The sequence below is a fragment of the Schistocerca nitens genome, chromosome 3, assembly GCF_023898315.1.
Source record: "Schistocerca nitens isolate TAMUIC-IGC-003100 chromosome 3, iqSchNite1.1, whole genome shotgun sequence".
Taxonomy (NCBI): Eukaryota; Metazoa; Arthropoda; class Insecta; order Orthoptera; family Acrididae; genus Schistocerca; species Schistocerca nitens.
Window position 1 is genome coordinate 748,351,975 of NC_064616.1, and position 5,818 is coordinate 748,357,792.

Sequence of the window (5,818 nt, forward strand, 5' to 3'; positions counted from 1 at the left end):
TGCATCCGTGCGTCGCTGCGGTCCGGTCCCAGGTCGACGGGCACGTGCACCTTCCGCCGACCACTGGCGACAACATCGATGTACTGTGGAGACCTCACGCCCCACGTGTTGAGCAATTCGGCGGTACGTCCACCCGGCCTCCCGCATGCCCACTATACGCCCTCGCTCAAAGTCCGTCAACTGCACATACGGTTCACGTCCACGCTGTCGCGGCATGCTACCAGTGTTAAAGACTGCGATGGAGCTCCGTATGCCACGGCAAACTGGCTGACACTGACGGCGGCGGTGCACAAATGCTGCACAGCTAGCGCCATTCGACGGCCAACACCGCGGTTCCTGGTGTGTCCGCTGTGCCGTGCGTGTGATCATTGCTTGTACAGCCCTCTCGCAGTGTCCGGAGCAAGTATGGTGGGTCTGACACACTGGTGTCAATGTGTTCTTTTTTCCATTTCCAGGAGTGTAGATGGTGATCACTGGGGGGTGTATTAACAGACCTGAAGCGCGGGTGCATGTCGTCATCGGTGTAAGCCTGTAATAAAATCACTCTTCTCGCCGATTTTGGAAAGTGATTCGGCTAGGGAACGTAGTATTAAGCTGATATTTGCAACTCCCACAAGCCGCGGCTAGATATTTCTGACGCTAACAAACAGCATTTGTAATGAATTTTATCTCGATGCCATGTCAGAGGTTCTGCGATATATCCACTAGGTTATCGGCAAGGGAGGATGATGGTTGACTGAGAATGATCACTTACAGTAGATGGTATGCTATGTGACGAATCAATTTAAGAACACTAGATTGAGGTCGTAAGAAATGGACAAAATCCTATGACCAATGCACTGGCTTTTCAGATATATAGTGTTATGCTTTCTGGTATGTATGTTATCTACAATTTGGAATCAAGTCTCTCCATTCAACCACATATTTGCGTTGGATGTTCAAATGGTTCAAATGGCTCTAAGCAGTATGGGACTTAACTTCTGAGGTCATCAGTCCCCTAGAACTTAGAACTACTTAAACCTAACTAACCTAAGGACATCACACACATCGATGCCCGCGGCAGGATTCGAACCTGCGACCGTAGCGGTCGCGCGGTTCCAGACTGTAATGCCTAGAACCGCTCGGCCACCCCGACCGGCACAGCCACTAGTGAATCATATTCGTGGCACTCTCATATTTCGAAACAAGTCACCTTTTCGGAACCTATCTGCTACGGTCCTCATGCAGCAGAACTCCAATGTGGTTTTAGACAGCCCCTATGCATCTTGTTCCTCAGTCTCTGCCCAGCTCTTCCTGCAGCTTTGTCCATGTGATCGTCCCAGTTTAAGTCGGAACCAAGCATAAGACAGAGAGCACTATATCCACCACCTTCTGCAACCTTTGGAGAAACAGGGTGAGGTGAGTTAATTCGACAGGACTGTATTTTGACCAGTCAGTGGAAATGGTAACATGTTGCCGTAGCTCCACCAACAATGTACAGTGTGTAAGGCCAGCGCCAAACGAAGCTTTCTCCTGCAACACAAGTAGTAGAAAATACAGTACGAGCAGTTCCAGGAACTGCAAGAAGGATGAAAGTTTGGCTACTGCATTATGGCGCGTCTCCAAACTACATACAGGTACTGCAGTCTGAAGTAGATCTGCAGCCCTCAGGATTCATTCATGTCCGTCACCCAAATATTCTCTCAATCATCTTTATTTTGAACTAACTAACATAGAAAAACTAGAAACTATAAAAAAAAACTCCGCTAACATCATCTGAAAGAGAACTCGAGAAGATTTTACGACATCTGATTCTCCCAATGTATCGGGATACAAATACTGTCTGTGTGTTGACAATGACCATATGTGGTGATTCCATTAAATATACCCGGCCGGAGTCTGGAACTGCGAGACCGCTACGGTCGCAGGTTCGAATCCTGCCTCGGGCATGGATGTGTGTGATGTCCTTATGTTAGTTAGGTTTAAGTAGTTCTAAGTTCTAGGGGACTGATGACCTCAGCAGTTGAGTCCCATAGTGCTCAGAGCCATTTGAACCAAATCCATTAAATATTCATGTATTGGTCATCTGGAACGTGTCGCTACTTCGCTGCTTGCAGGTTCTCTGACCCTGGCTGGTGTGGCGTGGCCTAGCAGCTGATGTATGTTGCAGGCTGGTGGAAGGTGGGACTCTATGTGTCCCTAGGTAAAGAGCATTGTCTTACCAGCCAGGAGACTGTAATATACAACTACTATATGGATCACGTGTTTGACCCTGCGCCAGGATTGTTTAGGTGTTTTAAACCCTATCAAACACTATTTACAATGTGCTTCACTGTATTCTCCATCAACCACAACCTTGCGGTGTCAGTTAACAAATACGTCACAAACAGTTACTGTACGGTTTTTTGACAACATTCTACTGCATGTCTGTTGAGGTAAGAGTGATACATGCTAGTTGACTGCTGCCTTGGACGCTTTCCTGGAAAAGAGAAGCATCTGCTTCTAAATTGACTTGCACCAGCCTTAAAGGAAGATAGAAAGTGGATGGGGTGATCAGATGAGATGGGGTTGTAACGAGGTATGATTTAATGGTAGATGATTATGCATTCTAGAGAGAGGGATATGTTGCTGCATGTCATTATCTCACATTTAATCGTACTTTTTTCTTGTTCTCTCAGGGTCTATCAGTTGTGTGCCATAAGCTACATTCACTGCATACAGAACTGCGTGTTCTGTGTGTGACTTAGAGCACTATCTATCTACCTACGACTGTTAACAGCAAAGCTCTCCATACCACAACCATCAGAGGACTTCCAACTTATGTGTTATAATCAAACATGTCCATCAATAGAAAGCATGTTTTGGCACCTTCCACTTGACAAACAAAGATTTATGTATGCGATGTGCTCCATTCCCCTGCCACATCTTAGGATACAAAATCGAGTCTTCGGTTTCATAACTACAGTGATTCTATGTTGGTGGCAGTTGTTTGTGAGGTACTGCAATACCTGGAGTATACAACTGCTTGACAGACGTCCTGTTTATGGAGTTAGTGGCAGCATGATGTGTAATTTCACATATCAAACACTGCCGCTATACCTCTGTCTCCTTGTAAGACGATCATTTTATAGGGCAGATGCGAGCATAGTATAATTTCTGAACCATGGCCAGATGTGAACACTGGGCGCTATACGGCTGCCGAAAGCTATACTGTGCATGTGTCACAAAGACACTATGTTTTTTTCTTTGATGTAGAAGGAAGTAGTTTCATCATTTTTAAGTTTGTCACCATAGTCATGGGGGAAAAAAAGACTTGCAGGATGTATGCATGTCAGATGTTGGACATAATTATACGTCCTGCATTAGTGTGCATGTGTTTATGTTCTAAGATCATTTCTCTATTACCAACACCTTCTTGGTACTGACCCCAGACATTAGAACAATATTTTAGAATTGATAGTGCAGCTGATTCTTCAAACTCCATCCGTCTGGAGCTCCATCATGCATAAAATCACAGGTTTTCTGCTTAACCACGAGTTATATCACCACAACACTCTCATATCTTCTATACACCGATATGGGGTGCTAACCTCCTCGATATGCGTGCATCTGGAGAGATTTTGTGCACTTGGATGGGTGCCGTGAGTAAGATTGGTGCAGAACAGTCTTGGCTGAAGAGCAGTTATGGATTCGGCTCGCTCTGTTCCTTCACGAGAGGTGGAATATATCATGTATAGTAACCTCCTACTTCTGGTCAGCTGCAGATTATATCGGTAACAGTGTAGCAGGGTGTGTTGGTCAAAGACAATACAAGGAGACCTTTCAATCTCTAACTTTATCCCAAGATTGTAAGAATGCTCTGTGACTCCCATCCACATAAGGAAAGATGGGCAATCGTAATCGTAAATTATGCACTATGGTCAAAGTGCTAGAAGTATGTAGATAACCTAACTGCAGCGTCTTGTATACCTTGGTATATATATGTTAGAGAATTAACAATGAATGGATCTACTGCACAGTCATCTATCTACATTCGCAATCTAGTGTATGGTACTAGCAAAGTAGTGAAGGGGTGGATTAGCGATAATACAGAAATTGGGAAGCATGCTGCCATGTCATTGGTCGGCATTGGAATTACAGAAAAACTGGTAAAATTGCTAAAACTGATCTCACTATCAACTGTGATGCTTATTACAGCACATTGTCCTGTATCGATGATGTCTTTTCAATCCCATCCATCCACTGGTACGCTGTTGATTACTACATAATGATTAACTGACATCACTTGTTTGAGTTGGAGAGAGGGTCTTAGTGGGAGCGACACCTCCAGGGGATGGCTAGCACCAAAACAGTGATGGCGTAAACGACTGCAATATGAGGAATCAGTCAAAATGGAACACCGAGACATGTGCTACCCGTCATGGTAAAAGACGAGTTTAAAGGTAGAGGACATCAATCATCTTTGGACAGCAGCTTGGAAACGCTCTGCGGTGCCCCTAAACTCTTCAAGTTTCCATATGGTGTGATCTCTTCAGCATTTTTGTCAATTAGAAACATCGCCTCTGTCTTTTATTTCAATCTTCCTGTGTGTGTTATGGGAGCAGTTGCATAATTTACTCAATGCAATATTCAGTTTTCTACCATAGCCAATGGATTGAAACGTGTTAATGTGAGTTTAGAACTTGACACAGGCCTCGAAGTCGCAGTGGAAAAACAAAATGTATGGCAGTGTACAAAGCTGTAGTGATACACTGCTTGGATGTTACAGCATAGAAAAGACAATGTATCAGATAACAACACTGGAACACTCTATTGTGACTGATAGTTTGTAGGATATGGTCCTCCTACAGTACAGGAGATGAAACTTTATTCTGGTCTGTTCAAGAGACTTTGATCACTGGCCACCTGCTCCAGTGGACGAATACATGTATATTTAATGGAATCACTACATATGGTCAATGTCAACACGCAGACAGCATTTGTGTCCCTATATATCAGAAGAGACAGATGCGGTAAAATCTTCTCGAGTTCTATATCAGATGATGTTAGTGGAGTCTTTTTAATAGTTTGTAGTTTTTCTCTGTTGGTTGGTACAAAATACCGTTAATAGAGGGTATTTGGGTGACGGACATAAATGAATTCTCAGGGCTGTAGATCTCCTTCGAACTGCAGTACCCGTATGTAGGTTGGAGACACACCACAATGCAGTAGTAAAATCCTCGTCCATCTCGTAGCTCCTGTAACTTCTCGTACTGTCTTTTCTACTACACCATGTTGCAGGAGAAAGCTTCTTTTGGTGTGGGGCTTACATGTTGTACATGGTTGGGGGAGCTATGACAACAGGTTCCGATTTCCACAGAGTCGTCAAAATACAGTCCCGTCGAATTATCTCAGCTCACCCTGGTCCTCCGTAATTTGCATAAGATGGTAGACATATGCTCTCCGACTTCTGCTCAGTTCTGACTTACATTGGGACGATCACTTGGAGGAAGCTGCAGTAAGGGCTGAGCAGAGACTGAGGAATTGTTACAAGATGCATAGGGTCTGTCTAAAACCACACTGGAGTTCTGCTGTATGAGGACCTTAAAAGATAGGTTCGGAAAAGGTGAGTCGTTTCGAGATATGAGATTGTCACGAATATGATCCACTAATGGCGGTAATCGTTAAAAGACATTCCCATAAGATCCATCGCAAACATGTGGTTGAGTGGAGAGGCTTGTTTCCAAATTGCAGACAACATATCTACCAGAAAGCATAACATTATAGATCTGAAAAGCCAGGGCATTGGTCATAGGATTTTGTACATTTGTTACAACCACGATCCAGTGTTGTATTTTTT